Source organism: Epinephelus lanceolatus, chromosome 12 (genome assembly GCF_041903045.1).
Source record: "Epinephelus lanceolatus isolate andai-2023 chromosome 12, ASM4190304v1, whole genome shotgun sequence".
Lineage (NCBI taxonomy): Eukaryota > Metazoa > Chordata > Actinopteri > Perciformes > Serranidae > Epinephelus > Epinephelus lanceolatus.
The window spans coordinates 36,344,020-36,362,186 of record NC_135745.1 but is presented as its reverse complement, the minus strand read 5'-3'; the positions used below and the strand labels follow the sequence as shown (position 1 = coordinate 36,362,186).

The 18,167-nt window shown below is 43.4% G+C and overlaps 1 protein-coding gene across 7 annotated transcripts in view; it reads left to right on the top strand.

The window, feature by feature from the left end:
- LOC117263208 (zinc finger protein 521-like) overlaps window positions 1-18,167 on the top strand; it is a 98,292-nt gene that overhangs the window by 24,190 nt on the left and 55,935 nt on the right. The window lies entirely within an intron of this gene.

Below are 18,167 nucleotides of genomic sequence, written 5' to 3'. Positions count from 1 at the left end.
AAAACCATCGTGTGATTGGATTTTAATCCAATTGCATTATTATTCAGGCCTCCCATTGGCCATTCATTACTCTCACATGGAGCCTGTGTGGGTTGTTATCACCCAATCAGGCTCAAGACTGTATTCTGGAGAGCATGCTTTCGTTTGCATCCTTTAAACCCTGTGAGCCTTCCCTCTCTCCGGGCCCGCCAACGGAATACCTAATTCCAAAGTAAACTGATTGCTCTCTCCAACAAGATTACGCTGTGATGATGTTAGCCAAATGAGACCGCTATTCGGATGCAACCAGGGCAGGCAAGGATGCTTACTGCAAGATGACTGATCAGCATGTTAAGAGAAACGAGGTTGGGAAAGGGGAAAAAAAACAAGGCGAAAACGAGGGATTGAAATCGAAAGAGTGTGAGAGAGTTGTGAGCGTGGGGGTAAGCAGAAATGTAATTTGCTTCTCACCTCAGGCGACTGGGCTCTGAGGCCAGTAAATATGCAAACAAGCTGAGCCTGGCCATCAATATGAAGACCCTAGATGATTACTAATCTCCACCACAGAAGTAGATTGAGGTCTGTTGAGCAGCGCCATGCAACATGAGGGGAAAAAAAAGAGGGAGGTTAGAGTCCAAACTACATCTCCATATTGGCTCCAGACATTATGCTCAGAGTTATGGGTATATTTGACCTTCAGTTTGAGATGTCATACACTATTTATGATGCATACAAATCAGCGATATTACACCATTAAAAATATAGTTGTCGTAAACCTAAAGGCCCAGACACACCAAACCAACATCAAAGAACTAGTGGCAATGAAGGCCGACTGTTATGTCGCCTTACATTGCATGTGTCTTGGACATAAGGTTGCAGTTGAACACACTGTGAAGACTACAACCAATGGCCAACTAGCATATTTCTGCGCCTATTTTAGAGGAAATAACTCTCCATGCTAGGTGTCTGTAGTCTGTATTCGTCATTCAAGAAGAGAAACTGGAAGAACAACACAACCCGATTTTGAAAGAACAAAGAATTGATACCGTGTGTTTTATATAGAATTACGAACAATTTCAAACTTTTGCTAGGAAGGCGCTCAAAGGCTAAAAAAATTAATCTTACCTTATATAACAAGTTTATTTCAATCTCATGCCCTCTTGACTGCAGCCGTTTGTTTGCATTCCTCAATTCCGTTTATGTCTTTGTGCACTGAGCTGAACTTCCAATCGAAGGGATTTCTCTCACCGTTTGGGTCCGTTGGCTCCGACACTGATTCAACATGCTGAATCGGCCAAAAAACAGCAGTCAAAGGCCAACTAGTGCCAACGGCGCAGGACACACTGCGAAAATTATGGTGATGGACTCTCACCGACAGCCAACCGACAGCTTGGTGTGTCATCAGGAGACATTAATCTTACATTATATTGTAAACAGAATTCAGAAACTAATGCCATAACTTCTCGGTAACTTTGAACCTTGCTCTCAACTCACCCCGGTCTTTTCATCATGGAGAACTCCTTGTCTGATATGAGCTCCTAGACGTGAGGCACAGTAGTTTACCAGCCCATTGTCATTCCCCATCCGTAATCCGGGATAAAAAAACCTATGGGACATGGACCAGGCTGGAGTCATTAGGTGTGTGCGTGGCTTACCCAGACAGCTAGATAAACCAGATGCCTCGGGATGGCCAGGGGTCATCTCTCTGTGAGAACAAGTTGTTGACGTCCTTGTTTCTCTCTACCTCTTCTCCGCCCGCACTCCTCTCTCTCACCGACTCTTCATCATGCCTTCTCCGGCTTTCTTTTCTCTCTGTCTCTCCCTTGATTGTTCTGCACAGTCATCTCAAACACAGAGGTCCGTGTTGGAGCTTAGCAGTCAGAAGAACCTGTCAGCTAAAGGAAAGGAGGAAAGACAGACAGGGGAGCTGTCTGTGGCCCTAGGTTGAATGCCTGAGGGTGTACTACGTGTGGAGGATAGTTAGTGCAGTAGGACGCACCGCAGTCTGCAGGTGAATCCTCTCATTTTTGGAGACTTAATACATTTGAATCATCACCTCTAGGGGGGAGTGTTATGACTTTCTGTTACAGAAGGAACCTTGGTATAAAATGCAGCAAAAGTTGTGTCTTTTTTTAATATATATATATATATATATATATATATATATATATATATTTTATTTCTAAATACAGCAGGAGGGCCATGTAAGAGGAATATATATTCTAAGAATGTCTTCCCAGTCCTAAACATAATTGACTATTCCTCGTATTTTAGAGTGTGTTTCCAGCATTGAGCTTTACCCTCTGCAGTGAGTGCACAAGGCTTGAGGATGTTTACCTGGCATGGTGCCTGTTGTAGCTGCCCTCCTGTTGAGGAAAAGCAGGTCAGGCTATAGCTTTGTGTTTGTTTGTTTGTTTGTGCGTGTGAGCTTTTTTGTGGGTGTGTGTGAGCTTGGGAACACGTATGCGTTTGTGCATGTATGTGTGTGTGTGTGTGTGAGGAGAAGGGGGAGATCATTAGGGTGGAGAGGGTCAGAGAGCGCATTACATTCAGCCGCAAGATGAATCTCCAATGTAAGCATTTATTTTTTCAGGAGCAGATAGGATGGGTGGTCATGGGGGGTGGTGGGGATCTGGACTCTCAATCCAACTGAACCATCCATCTGCTCAGCCATCAATCTTCCCCCCTCTCTATCGCTCTGTTCATTTACTCATCCAGCCATTTATCCATCCTTGCCCGTGGCCAAAGGGCCATGTCTCTTCGTGGCCCTGATAATCTGGACCAATTTCCCCTGCAATTTATTTCCCAGCCAACCACCCACCTGGTCAAGCAGCATCAGGCTTCTCAAGGTAGAGCCACTCATCCCAGCAAGCCCCTTTCCACCAACCACATCCTGTTTTTTTCCTCCTCGAGCCTCAGATCTTTTGTGTTTTGAAGTTTCTATTCAGTCCTGGAGTAATACAACCTTTCCTCCTTCCTTTACTGTAAACTCAGAGGCCGTTGTTTACCTCTAACGTCCTAACCCCTCTGTCTTTGTTTTCTATTATCATCTTCCATTTCTATCCGTAGCTCCCTCTCTCTGCTGCCTCCCCTCTTTCTCTTTCTCCCTCCCTCCCTCCCTCCATCCTGTCATGGCTCCTCAGTATTCTGCTGCTGTCTTGTGTGGAGTGATTTTGCCCAGACACGTCTGGCTCTGGGTAAAGTGCGGTCCCCAGAGAGCGCGCTCCGCAGCCCCCAGGTCGCCGGCACCATGAATACATTATGATCCCCATTTCCATCCTGTTGCCACGGCAGCACTTTTGGAGCCGCAGGGCGATTAAGACGTGTGCTGTCGATACCCTGATAGGAGCAAAAGTTGGATCTGGAAGCTGGCCTTTGATCAGATTCCATCCTCCCGCCTGCTATTGGTGGCTTCAGCACAGGAAGACAAAGAGGGGGTCTTTTTGGCTCCTTATTGATTTGACAGGCTCACCTGCTGCACATAAGCATACCATGCATCCTCAAGCGCCTTTTCCCACCTCTCTGCTTTATCTCCTTTCCTGCCTGAAACCATTTCCCTCCCTTATTCTCACTTCCGTCGCTCCTCCCCATCGCCGCAGTTCAGCTAAGGCAGCATTATACGCAGTCTCTCTCTGCTCTCTGATATTCTGCTTTTCTCACAAAGGAAGCAACTCCCTTACCTTTTATTGTTTCCTTTTTTTCTTTGGGGGATGATGTATAAAACATGGTGCCTCAGGTAGAGGATGTTGGGTAGGAAGCCATGTCCCCCTAAATGGCCAGCCGTGTGCATGCGCCTAACACTTCACTGAGCAATCTGTCAACATGTCAGCAACACATGTTTTGTAAAAAGCCTCTGGTGGGAGCCAGGGGAAAAAAGGCACTCCTGCCAGACCAGAGAGGAAATGCTTTTTTCTCCTCTATGCAGTGGATTTTCTATTGCTGGTGCTCAGTCCCACGGGCCCCCCACCACCACCCTCCCCTCCCCCATACATACACCCGTTGTCTGCACTTCAGAAATTTGAACTGGGGACCCTCGAGGGGGTTTACTGGGAGGGTGGGGGTGGGCTGGGAGGGAGGGGCTCCCTCTTTTTCAGAGCGTATGAAATTGTGAAGGTATATTGTGGCAGGTCCCCAAGCGGTCTTTTCTAATACCTGAGTTTCTGGCGAAGCTGGAAATTACCAGCGGCTCCCCCGAGGGACGGCTTTATCCACACCAGGAAGGGGAGCAGAACTCAGTGGGGAGGTTACTTAATGCATGGCTGAAATAAAAGAATTTCTGAGACAGAGGCTGAAAAGCAAGCTTTTTTCTTTTTCAACCCCCCCTCGCTCCCGTTCCCTCTCCCTCTCTCTTTTCCTCCCCAGTAGTATAGTTTACTACTCTCTGCCTTCTCTTGAAGGGTTCTAGTTTAATAAACTTTCAGAGGATCCTGCTGGTGCAGACAGCTAGACAAATACCCTTGTGTGTTCTCTTTTGTTGGAGATACAGCTTTTTGTTATGTTCTTGCAAATTTGATTTCTCCCTCTGTCTTTCGTTTTCTCTGCCGCCCTCTGTCTCTCTCCCTTTTTGCATTTGTCTTCATCTCCCTCGTCCTCTCCACTCCCTTTCTGTCTCCCTCCTCGATACACACGCGCACACACACATACACACAAAGTCAAACTCTGTCTCTTGTGGTTGAGTTTATTGTTTGGTCTGTCTCTTCGTTCTCCCCCTCTGTGCTCCCTTTTGTTTTCTGTATGTTTTGTTGTATTGTGCGGAGAGGCTGAGATGCAGATAGAATGCAGACAGTTTGCCCTGGGTGAAGAGTGCACACAGGCACCCTTGGTATCTAACAAAACACATTCATCTATTTACACATGACCAAATATATAAATCAACCTGCTTTTTAAGCACGAGCTGTGAGGTGTTTTTAATCAAAGAGATTTGATGCCTAATGTTTTGGGGGGTAATTACCCATCCCTGTATGGCTGTATCTTCTACTTACTGTATGTGAGGTTGCCCTTATTCGTTAGTAATCAGCACCTGTATCTAATGTCCATGGATCATTAATCTCGCCTTGTTCATAACCTCAAAAAAAATAAATAAATAAATAAAAAATAGACAACATAAAAATCTCATCCCATGTATGAAATGCTTCTCTCTCTGCTTCTTTCTCCTTCTCTTCCTCCCCGTCTACTGTTGGTAAATAATTCAACCTTTTCCCTGTAACAAGTGCTGGCCTTAATAGGGAACAGTACCTGTAGTTGGGATAAACAAGGCAGCCGGCCTCACCAGTGAAACAGAGGGATTTGAGCTTCATGAGGGCAGAGGAATAAGTCGTTTCCTTCTGAAAGGCAGAGTAGACTGGCTGACATTAATTAAACCCTATAGGATAAAGGTTATCTGAGGCCTAGCAAAGCAGAGACCGTGCATGCGGGATGTTACGTCTGCCGAATCCTAATCAAGACTTCTTATTAAAGCGACATGTGTGGGCTCAGGCATGTGTAATATGTGCTGTGTGCTTGTGCTATTATGTTCCCTAAATCTGAGTGTCTCAGGGATCTATTGATGTAACACCTTCGGTTGCAGATGCGAGCTGATCACGCGGCTAAGTAGCTCTAGAAAACAAAAATATGAAAAACAATCTTGCTACCACCTCTGCTACATTCTCAGTGTTCTGTACACTCCTAAAAATAAAGACCGAGGCAACTTCCTAGAGAGTTCCATGTTTAGAAAACATTGTGTTGCCCACCATGCTCTGTTGTGGGAGGTGTGCCTCCTCACAAGAGATCCTCCCATGGTGCACCTGTGACTGAGTCACCTGACCCTAGCATCAGCATGGCGCTCGGGTGCCATGGCTCATGTTTTACAAATTACCCAGGGGGTCGTGCGCCACCTCTGTGCCCATATTTCCTCCCTGCTGTATGCATAGTGCGTGGGATTATATTCCCCAACTCCAACTCCTCCCTCAGACAATGAACCGCCGCGGAAGATGACAGTCACCTCACTAACCCAAAGAACGCTAAGGAAAATACAAATTAAGCAAGGGAGAAAGCATTGCTCTGACCTATCGGCTTCCTCTGTTTGTGCTGGATATATGCTGGTTATAGAAAAAAAAAAAAAAGCTGCATGGATCCTGTTACCAGGCGAGTAGGGCTCTATGTGTTATGTGTGTGTCATCAGTCCTCCAATGGTAATCTTAGAACATGTATTTCTCACACTCTCTCCCTGACTCGTCAACTTATTTGCATGTCAAATGTAATTAAAGGTCACCTTATTGGTTATATTCTCTTGATATTTAAAGTAGCCATGTTAGATAGCCACAGAAGGAGTGACACAGGTTTTTATTACAACCTCATTGTATGCCGTTTCTATATTAGTGGTACGGTAACACCAGCTCTTTCATCGTAATAGCATAATAGTAATGTCTTCTCCTTTCATATACAGATAAAGGCTGATGTCCTCTCGTCTACAAGCCCAATGAAAAGTAATTAGCTGATATGGATGTTGCTGTCAGTGATAACTGATATTGGGGGACTATTACATTCACTCTCTGGAATGATGATCCTTGAAATGGGTTCATCACAGTGAGCTGCATATTCAGATAGACGTGAGATTACCGCATATAAGAGGGAAAACTCCTTGTTACTGCAGGAGAGTTGCATATGAGAAAAAGTCATCCACAAAAAAACCCTAACAGATTTAACATACTGCAGTCTTTTTATTATCACTTCTAATATTTGATTTATTCACTTAATGTTGTATAAGCAGATTCCAAAGTCATAATGAGCATCTGACGTCTTTCCTCAAGTTTACTTGTACTGAATGAATGATAATTCATATGGGGGTGTTGGTTGGCAGTCAGACCGAGTTCCTCTCCAGAGAGAGACATAAATAGCCTCCCAGGTGGTGGTGTGTAACTAAGTAAATGGTTACTAAGCCAAGGAGTGCTGGGCCGAGTGTAAATAGGGAGAGGAGAAGTATCCATTGAGGTGTTAGAGTGAGAGGAGGGTATTCAAGGGTAAGATGAACCTCAGTAATCTCTTTTAGGGATTTTTCTACAGTGACCCTGAAAGTTTTCCACTAAGTACCTCAGCATGTAAACTTTAAGCAAAACAATCCAGAGGAAAAGTTTTTTTTTTTCAGCTGATAAATAGATAAACAGGAATAAATCAATGTGGAGTGATGAATGAATAAGTAAAATGCCCTGTAGTCATTTGTCTGGTTGTATTCAGGCCTCATATTCCAGCCCTGTTCTGCAAATGAAGATGAGGGCGAGGGCAGCGGAGGAACTGCCTCATTCGGTGAGGGTGTGCATGTTTGCGTCCGCGTGTTTTCATAATGCTTAGTAGTATTAAGATATGATGATGAGCTGCCTGGATACCGGCAGAAAACAATAGAAGGGGAAACAAAGCAAACCCCTAAATCTGTCTGCCATTTGCGCTCACATACTGTACACACATGTCATGAGTATTCTGGCACAGTAACTGGGCCAGGGAAGTGCTGGTCTGGGGCCTGGCCCATTCTCCAGAGACAACCCCCCCCACCCGCCTCCTCCCTCTCCGCCCCCTTCCCCCTTCCTGTGCAAGTCTGTGGACACAGTCTGAGGCGACAAGGTTGCACAACAGCTCGCAAAAACCTCCACTTTACAAACATGATCATAAAAAACACAGCCTGACATTAGAAATCTGTTAAAAGAGGGGAAAAAATAATTAGGAGGACTGTGATAATTGTGTCAAGGGGGAAATAGATCAGACGAATTATGGGAAGAACCAGAAAATCTTGCCGTGGCTTTGTTACTTTGCTGTTGGTTCATTTCGACATTGATCCACCCTTCCATCTGTCATCCTTTTCCTGTGCTCCTTCTTCAACTCTCCATTTCTTTCTCTCTTTCTTTCTGCCTTTCTTGGATTCGAGAGTGGAGGAGCCTTCTGGCTTTAACGGAGAGGGGATGAAGATGTTTATTCATCTGGAGGGTATTAGAGCCATGATTAAGGAGAGGAGGGAGTAGCGAGGCTGATGCGACGTCTGCATCGCTCGTTCATGGGCCGCCTGCGGGATTCTGGCCAACACACCAGGAAAACAAGAAATGAAGAAGAATGAGGAAAAAAAACTTGTAGTGAAATTTGAGTCTCTCGGGAAAGGACAAGAAGTTTAAATTTTAGCCCTCTTGCTTGGTCTTTTCATTCTCGGTCTCACTCCCTGTTCTCGCAGCTGAGCTAATTATTAATGAATGCGGTTTCTGTTGAACCTTGGAGAGGTGTCAGCGCTGCAGTCACTGAGGGTTAAGAAATCTTGACATTTAAGACAGGGATGCATGAAAATACATCGTCTTGCTTGAGTTGATGCTTGTTTTTTTTTCCTTCCCCCTCCCGCTCTCCTCTCCAAGATGCATGTTTTCTTCTCCCTCCTGGGCTGTCTCCAGTTGTTTTACCACTGACAAGCTGGGATGGCGTTGAGGAGATATCAAATAGAGCCACAGTGTATTAAACAGGGGAACCAAAGGTCATGGGTCAGGAGGCAGGGTTAGGCTTTTCTGATAAATGCTAATGCTAAGCTAACACATGCATCTGGGGTTGTTTGTCCATATGCATGCCGTTCTCCTCGTCCTCTGTTGAAATAAAAAAGAGGTGTTGACATAAGACTTTTTATGGACATTTGGCAGACTAACTGCCCCCTTTTAAAAATATTCCAAGTGCACTGAAACATAGATCCAAGTGTCTGAAGTTATCCTTAAGAAGTGAAATAATTGTTAGTTGAAGTCCAGCCCAAGTTTTATGGGTCACAACGAGGTGGTTTGATTAAAAAGAATTAGACCCTATTTTCCGAATTCAGTGTGTGCTGTGCGTGGTTTTAAGTAATGGATAGCGCCTCTTGAAACTTGCAGAGCAAACCCTATTTTAATGAAGCAACCATACAGTAACTCAGCATATTTCTGTGCGCACAACAATTTTTTTCTTCTCCAAGCTGATCACATAAATCAAATTTCTGTGAGTAACTAAGAGCGGAGGCAAATAAAAGAGCATCCAAGTAAACTCTTGCGCAGTGAGGAAATATTAATAGAGTCGTAGCATAGTACAGCACAGTGCTGCAGCATCTCTCACAGTGGCTGACTGACTGACTGGCTAGCTGACTGTCCGCTGGGTCCTGCGCCTGGTCTGCCGCAGTGTTGAGGGAGCAGCACACATACACACACACACACACACACACACACACAGAGGCTCCCCTGCCGATTGAAGCCCAGCCCAGCCCAGTCCCACCTGGCCCAGCACTCCCTTAGAGCCAGTGCAGTGAGGCAGGCGGTGAAGGGGCATGCTGGGGGACAGATTGTCATCCTCCTTTCTCCCCCTGGGAGGCTCACTGTGGCTGCAGGTCCAGCCAAGACCTGGGGAACAGTCTCCTTCCTGTTTGTGCTCTAGCCCTACCTGAAGTGGTCAACTGTCCTTCCTCTCCACACCACCTGCAGCTCGCTCCTACAGGAGATGACACCATAACCACCACCGCTCTCCCACACACAAACTGCTCCACCTACATCCTAAACACATCCTCTCACCATCTTGCATTGCAGCGCCTTTAGGTCTTACTGCTCATCGCCAATTTATCTGCCTGTTTTAAACTTATGAATAAATACTGTATAACATACTGACCATTTAAATTATTCTGCTTATTTGAATTGTAGTTTTGCTGCAGTGATAGTCGGAATCCAATTAACATACATTTATTTGTAATGTAAAAACACTATATCCAGCATCACAGAGGTAATGAAATGCACGCTGTGAAGTGTATTTTGGTTCCAGTATGATTCACTTTTAATATTTCAGACACTTCAAATCAAGTCAAATTCAACCGAAACAATAAGACTTCAACATTAGCCCAGGAGCCCACCCACTGCACTCTGAGTAGTAACCTATTATGAACTCCAAAGTCACCTTTCTTGAATAATGGTGTAATTAAATGTCTCCCTTCTCTTGTCTTGCTTTTTTTTCTCTTTTGAGGAAAAAAGATTTAATTTTGAAAGCAGCAAAATGAAGCACTCTTGACAATTTAATTTCTTGTTAACCCTGCCTCGGTGACTTTGCCCAGCTCTGACTTAACACTTGTTTCTCCTACAAGAGAAATACACAACAAACAGCAACAGGGGTGAAAAGGTGATAAAGAATAATGTGGTTTTTGCTCTTCGCAGCTGTTGGAACTGCTGTTTGTCCAATTAAATGATGCTTGTGTGATGTCTATAAATTGATTTTACAACCACTACAACTAAAAGAAAAGAGTAATTTCAGTTCAGCCTTTGTTGTTTTAACTGAGCTTGGCATTCCCCCCTTTCAATAAGGCTACTGTGACAAACTTTCTGTTAAGCTTCATCATAAGTAACATAGGTCTAGTTTAGCTAAATGAATACACTGGTGTCTGAAGAATTAGTCTCATGTTCTGAAACAAATCCATAAGCAAATTGTTTAATCACACTGTGGTTATGACAGTATTAGCTTTGCTTTTATTATTTTAGCATACAGACACTGAAACCAACAGGGGCTAACATGACATTATGTTAGCTGGCACTTTGGATGAGAAGCTCAACTTTTGTTATCGTCGGACAAATGCTAGCATTAGTCACGTTAATCAAATAGTCCCAGAGTGCTAACATCAGTAATGTTATACAAGAGGAATTTGAAATAACAGGTACGCTAGCGAACATCAGATGCCATGGAAAGAATGTTAACAAAACCTGGTCTCACTCCCAACACGTCATATACAGGTGCACTGAGGCACCCTTTAGCGGTGGTATGAGATAAACCAGGTGGCGGCATATTTTGACCCCCTGAGCAACTAGCATAGAATAAACAGCGAGAAAGTCCACACATGTGGAGGATGGGTCTGGACTTTCACCTCTAAAACTGCTGTTTGTTTCCTGATTGAAACCAAGAGTCAGTCGAGTTATTCAATATGTGCTACGCTAGTGAGGTACTTCACCAGACATAATAAGACATATGTCACATATGCAACAAAAATACTTATTTTAAGGCAAACCGTGACGTCTTTTCTTAACCTAACCCCATGCTTTTGTTGCTCAAAGGTAACGTAACTTACATTAATTTTATTTTGGAAAGAGACTGTATGTTTTAACAAGCAGAAAGTGTACATTCCCTGTGAAAATGGATGTTTATTTTAAAAAGACACAATGCATGTTACAGCCGTAAATCAACACCCCATCCCTGAGCATCCAAAACTGACGCAGGAGGGATAGCTAGAGCGTCATAGTTTGACGTGTAGGGTCACTGATCAAGTATCAGTGTCAGTATTTGACGAGTTGGGAGTGAGATTGTCTTGTTAACACCTAACGTTACCTCCAAATAGTGATGACTAGCAGTCGCTAAATCAAAACAACTCAACCTTATCAGGCTAATTAACAGTCCAAAGCTTGACTTATCATTATATAAGCCAATTATGGTTATCATTACACTACTGTAAGAGATTCTTACCTTAAGGCATGCAGGCAGTAAAAACTGACCACTGGCAAAACGTAATAACACAAGACAACCTCCATACAAGTTGTACAATCCACCACTTTTGATGCCTTTGTTCAAATGAAATGTTGATATTTCTAAAACAGTCAAATATTTGATTAACAGCATCGTTAAAGGTCTGGTCATCCACTGTGTGGCATTCATATGTTGTAATAGTATGTAGTTGTTATGGAGGATAAGAAATCTGTTAATCGGCAGTAAGTCATGCTCTCAGAGTTCAAACACTGCGGTTATGGATTGTTACATGATGCAGATTTTCACAGGAGGAAAAAAAAGAGGCAGACCCTGCCCAAAGCACAAACATCCTCCGTCATTTTAGAGGCACGGCATTATCTCAAGAAACATTATTATTGATTGTCATCATTAGTATTGATTTCAGTTTGTCCGTGTTGGTGGAAAGACATCAGTGTAGCAGGGACACATCTCTGCGATAAGTAATGGAATTCCACTTTTCATTGTGTCTCACTATCATGGAAAGAAAAAGCCTAGTAAAGGATGACTGGCCGCCCTACTTTTCCTCCTCTGGCCTCCCATTTGTCTAACTTTCCTGGGACGCCACTGGGGCACTGTGATTTCTGGGACAGTGACCAAGTGCTCCTGTCTGAGCTGGGGGACGTGGGTAATGTGGACAAAGTAGTTGACAGTTTGCCGCTTCCCCATGGTTGAGAGACAGAGCCATGAGGGCCAGAATAATGGACACCCAGACCACAGAGTCAGGACAGCGCTTGATGTTCCAGCTCTTTGTGTCAGGCCCTGTGTGAAAAAAATCCCCATTGACTGCAGTTTTGGGGGTGTGTGCATTTCTCCTTCAAGAGAATGTGTGTGGAAATGCGTTGTGTACATGATGTTAGGCCAGAGTAACTCGATGCTACGGCACTGATGAAACCCCGGGAAGTGAATCCTTATTTCATCTACTGTTTTGCTACCTTGTTCAGTAAAAGATAGCATCCTTGTTCGTTGCTCCTCACAGTCACAACCCCTCCTTCTCATCCTGTAGCATAGTGGATTTGATTGATCTGTAGCAAGGGGGGGGTGGGGGGACCTGACATTTCTCAGTGATGTGTAAAAAATATATTGTGTTTGCTAAGGAAAAAAAGAGGAAAAGAGGGAGACAGGCTTAGTATACACACAACGCACACACCCACACACGCACAGACAACACTATGTCTGAGGTTGAGCGGCAAATAGCTGCTCCTTTAAATACCTCTACTTGTGCGTATTTGTGTGTGTTAATCAGCTGCACAGTGCAAAAAGCCACGTCTAGCCACCTGGCACTTTTGTTGACAGCTACTGGGAATTATCAGTGTTTCATTTTGACTGGATTTGATGTCTTAAAACAGGGATGTAGCAGGACTACTGTGAGTAAAGCCCAGCCCTGGGCCTCTTCCAACAGCTCTGCGTCCTCTGAGCTCTCAGTCCTGAATCAACTGAGTGATTCGTTCATCTGACTGGAATTAGTCCCAAAAAATCGACCACCCCTCTCTCTCTCTTTCTCTCCCCCTCTCTCTCACTCAGTCAGAGAGATTGGAGGCTTAGCTAATGTAAAAAATTCTCTCACCACCTCCTCTATTAGATCTTAAGTGGTTGTGTCACAAACAGGGCCGTACATGATAGTGTGTTGTTCAGACACACATTGCTATTTGGGCATCAGAACAGGAAAAGCGTTGAGATGACACATGCATTGTCTCATGGGAGAGGCTCACTACTTTTCCCAGTAACTGTAAAAAGATCCCCTCTCTGAATATGAAGTGGGGTCACGGTGTTACATCAGACAAGTTGTCAGCTTTTTGTTTATTCATTGAATCCCCAATCCCCAATGTGCCACAAATACACTCACACAAACACATCTCTTATGACAACCACTACGTACAGATCTCTGGTACAACACACTGGAAGATAAGGTTTGGCGGCTGAAAGCACGGCCATGCTTTGCTTCACTAGAATGGCTTTTGAACAAAGTCTAGCTCTGCTATAGAAGTGGCAGATGAGTGATAGCAAAAACACTTTTCTGATAAGATAAGGTCCTGGACCTGGATAAGAGTTTGGCTTCCTAAATAGAAGAGGTGTACTCTGTTGCTGTCAGGCAGTGATAAGCCATCTTGAACTGCTTCCAGGACCTCAGACACGAAAGGTCTGGGCACCAGCAGTGAGTAATTCCCAAACCATGGTCCCTGAAAGGTTTCAGGAGGGTGTATTACTAAATAAAAAACAATAGAATAACAAATGTCTGTTTAGGAGGCACTGTGTGTGTTTGAGTGAGCTCAGGGCAAAACTTGCTAACAAATGTCAAAATATCTGATAAGAAATAAAGTAAGTAAGTAAATAATGATGAAAATAAAACTTTATTTATTTATGTAAGTGTTTCCTTACAATTTAAAAAAAAAATAAAAAGCCAAGGCATTCCGGTTGAGAATCTAAAATTTATACTGCAATGGAAATTCTTTTATTTTGGTTTGAGGATATCAGTGTGTAGAGCTGGTGGTTGTAAAGACATTTTACAACATTTTAAAATGGCAAGATAGAGCTGTGTCTGAGTTAGAAATTTACACAATACCCCTGCTAAGCACTGAACACACCGGAGTAGATTTCGTCAACCTCCATATTTAGAACCTGTGCATTTGTCCCCCCTAGTAAAACTTTTATCTTGACAGAATTAAAGGCATTTACATTATAAACTGATGCAGAAAAGGTCCAAATTGGTGCATAGAAATTCACCTGAATGCAGAAAATTAAGTGTTTGATGCTCAAAATATTATGGTGGTCGACCCTGAAACAAAACCTACGTCCTTCACTGTGCAAATACGGTATTTTGGCAAAAGACCATTTCTGTTTTAAGCTTTGTATTTTCTCCACCACATCCCCAAAACGTTTAAGCTGAGAATTAATTCCACCTCTTTTGTCTGTCTTTTTCATTTGTGGCACAAAATCAGAGAAAAGTAGGTATTAAGGTTTTCTCTAATTCCATTACTAAAGAAATTGCTCCACAAACCAAACTCTCAGATGCATTTGTGTTGCACACACAATTAGCACTAAAATCATATTCCCTCTAAACTTGCGCATGGCTCACACTATGACAGAGTGTTATCTGTCCGCCACGAATAAAATTACACTAATTCTTTTCAAATTATGCATATTATTTAGCATTTAAAATTTGGAGACAGTATTTTCCACCATATGTATTGTAGTCCAAAGGGAAACAATGTCATCAGGAAAATTAATGACTTACTCTCTTAGAAATACATTCATATATCTTGCTAATTCTCAAATACATTAATTGCATAAATCAAAACATTCTTCGGGGGTTTTGAAAGCTGCTGCCGCTGTGTGCAGAAACGGCAAACCTACCTGTTCCCAGCATTAAGGATTTTATTTGAACAGGAGTATTTACTCTGGGAAAGGGTGCTATAAATGAACATAGAGGAAGTGGTGCACAAAGAGCAGTTCAGACTGGCTTAGAGGAAACTGAGACTTGCGTGTGAAGGGGGATTTTTAGAGGTTGCTTTTGCAGTAAAAGAAAGAAAAGAAACACTAATTTGTATAAAGGTGTTAAAAATGTCTTTATTAACCAAATGGACTCCTTGAGCTTTACAGGCTACACTTTTTTTTTTCTTTAAATTCCCAAAAAAGTTTTCATGTGCTGCAGCCCGAGGCAGATTTTATATGTTAGTAGTAAATATGGCTATGGCACATTTTATGCCATCCCCTATAGGCGCTCTCCAAATGAGGTTGTTTTGTTCCATATAGGAGACATTTAAAAGAGAAAGAGGGAGGGGGGGTAGGGACAGAACTCCCAGAGAGGGACAGGCCTTAAGATGGAGGTCTTCCTCCCAGGACGTGACAGGCTGTTGGCTGGAGGATGCTCAGGAAGGCCTTGGCAGACCAACAAAGACAGCCCTTCAGCTGCAGGGTGTAGTTTTTCAGGCCCCAGCATCCCCTTTGGCAGCAGCACAGAGAGTGCTGGCGTGCACAGGCCCCCGGCCCGAGAGACAGGGAAGTAAGGCCCGCTCTTTTATTTACTCAGGCTGCTGCTGAGGCCTGGGCATTTCTTGTCTGGGTGAAGAAGGAAAAAAACAAGTCTCTCTCTCTGTTTCCTCTTGAGGTCTCCTGAGGAAGATTGCTCTTTCATCTACAGTTGTTCACACACTTGTTTCGGCCATTGCGCTTGTATTTGTGTCTTCTATGTGTACATGTATGTCTGCACATCTATATGTTTGTTACTGCCAGTGTGTGTGCAGTGTGTGCACTGATGCTCTCTTGTGTGTATATTACTGAGTGTATGTGTGAGAAAGTAAAACTATAGTAAGTCTCACTACGGAGGACAGTTGTGCCCGAAATGGACAGTTTCAGCTCTAAATGTCTTCGAAACAGATGCAATCTTCTTCTTTTTGATCGTCAACATAGTGAGACAAAGGACTGCTGAAAGCATTGATAGGTTTCATTTTAATGTTGGGGTGACACATGAAATGAGAGAATGGGGATCGCCTGCAAGGAAATTCCTAGCATCAACTAGCTGATTTCCTGTACTCTGGTGAATTTCATGCACCAATTTGTGGCTTTGCTGCATCAATTTATGGTGTAAATGTCTTTAATTTTGTCAAAATCAAACTCATCTGCTACTTTCATGCTTTTACCAAACCAGTATTGATGGGGACATGTCCACTGCGTCTCTACCTAAAATCTACACCTATGGCTGAATTCAGACACTCTGACACACACACAGCATATTAAAATGACACCAGTATAATAATCATTTTAGTAGTAGCAAATTAATAAGATTATTAATCTGTATAGTATTGTTTTAGTGTACAGCAGCTTCTGTAACATTCCCCAAACCTAATATTAACATAGCAATTTGCCCATCTAAACATGTTAGCTGCTAGTAGGACTAAAGCAATGTTTGCGTCTCCCACGTGTCCCCATAGATACGGCTTCATGTATGTGTGTTATTGGAGCTAAGGTACTAGATAAATAATATACATTAAGTAAACAAACCAAAAAGAAAAAAATGGAATGAGGTTGTCCTGACAGCATCGTAATGTCTCAAGGCAAACACATGCTCATTTAAGACAGTAGAATTTAATTTAGCCTTGTATACAGGCCCATTTATTTGTTTGTTTTATACTATTGTCTCCAAGCCAATATGTTTGACTGTAAGGCATTGGCTGGGGTCATTCTTCTTGCACTGTCTTCTTCTCCTATACCCTGGGAGGCAGTATGAGTGAGGGCAGATCCGCCCCCTCTGTGGAGGAGGGCATAGCACTGAGTCACCCATCCTCCCTCAAACCAGAGAGAGAGAGAGAGAGAGAGAGAGAGAGAGAGAAAACATTGAGACGTGTATGAGAGATAAAGCAAGTAAATCAGGCAAGGTTTGCTCCTTGAGTGAGATGTGTGTGCAGAGTGGGCGCCTTGCCAGGGGTGGGAGGTTTCCGGGAGGGCCACGGTGTGGAGGTGGGCTCTCAATGTGCCGCTTTCAGCAGTTTGGAGGGGCAAGGGAATGGCCTCCGACCCCATCTGTTTCCTGAAGATAGGCCCTGATGGGGGTAAGTGCTCAGAGAGGGCATGATATCCTGACAAAGGGCAGATCTCCCAGCAAAAACAACAGAAAGGGGGAGAGGGAGAGAGAGAGGGAGACTTAGATTTGTCAGCTGAAGGAGAGTACAGAGGTTGGATCCTGGAAAGAGCTCGTGCTTTTCCTTCGTCCCTCTCATAAATCTTTGCAGTTTCCTCTTGTTTTTCCCATTCCAAGTTTTGGCCTTTTGACACAGTTTTTTTTCTGAAGGGGTTGGGATTACGTTGTTTTATTTAGGTAAGGAAGTTCACAGCACTTAGAATTCGGCAGCGGGAAGAAGTGGTCTGTAACCTTTTGAACTTTTGGAAAGTGGTGCTCTGTGTTTTCCATTCATATCACTGTACAGTGAACCAGGGGAATGGAATGTCAGCAAAGAAGCGATCTGAAAAGGGACACATTAAAGTAATTGCAAAACAAATGGGGGCTGCATTGTCAGTTGACTGGTGTTCCCTGGTCACTCTCTGCACCTGCTTGTCCTTGGGTGAAAGAGTTAGCCATTCGGTTGTCTTCCCCTATCCGTTTCCCAGTCCCCTCCTTACCCCCCCTCTGCATCAGCACATGGTACATTCATCCATCCTGTATCAGTTGCCTCACGGCTAAGCGCAGATCAAGCAGACGAATATGATAATAATGCATATTCTATAATCTGATATCTATTGACTGATGTTCTGAAAGGCCTATGTTTCATGAAAATCATCTGTTTTGCAGTGGAGGCTTCCTAAAGGCTATGCATAGCTGCGGTCTAAATTGCACATTTAATCTTCTCTTTCACTCTTGAGAACTGCTTTTCCCTGTTTTTTTTCTCCTCTCTCTTGTCTTAAGGTCATTTCAAGGGCTCTTGTTTTTCAAAAATATTCTAGTAATTGTTCAGGAATAATAGAAATGTTCTAATTTACCTCATGCCGGGCTTACATCCTAAAGTACACCCATTGTCTTGTGTTGGCTTTAAATGTCAGAGAGACTGTGTTTTGAGTCACAGTGGGCTAAGCCATTACATGGCCACATACAAGGTTAATTGTGGTAAAAGTATTTCCACTTATTCTCTTCACTAATTATATTTTAAATTGCATATTTAAGTGTAACTTTTTAGATAACACCTAAGGAGAGGTATTGTTTCCTG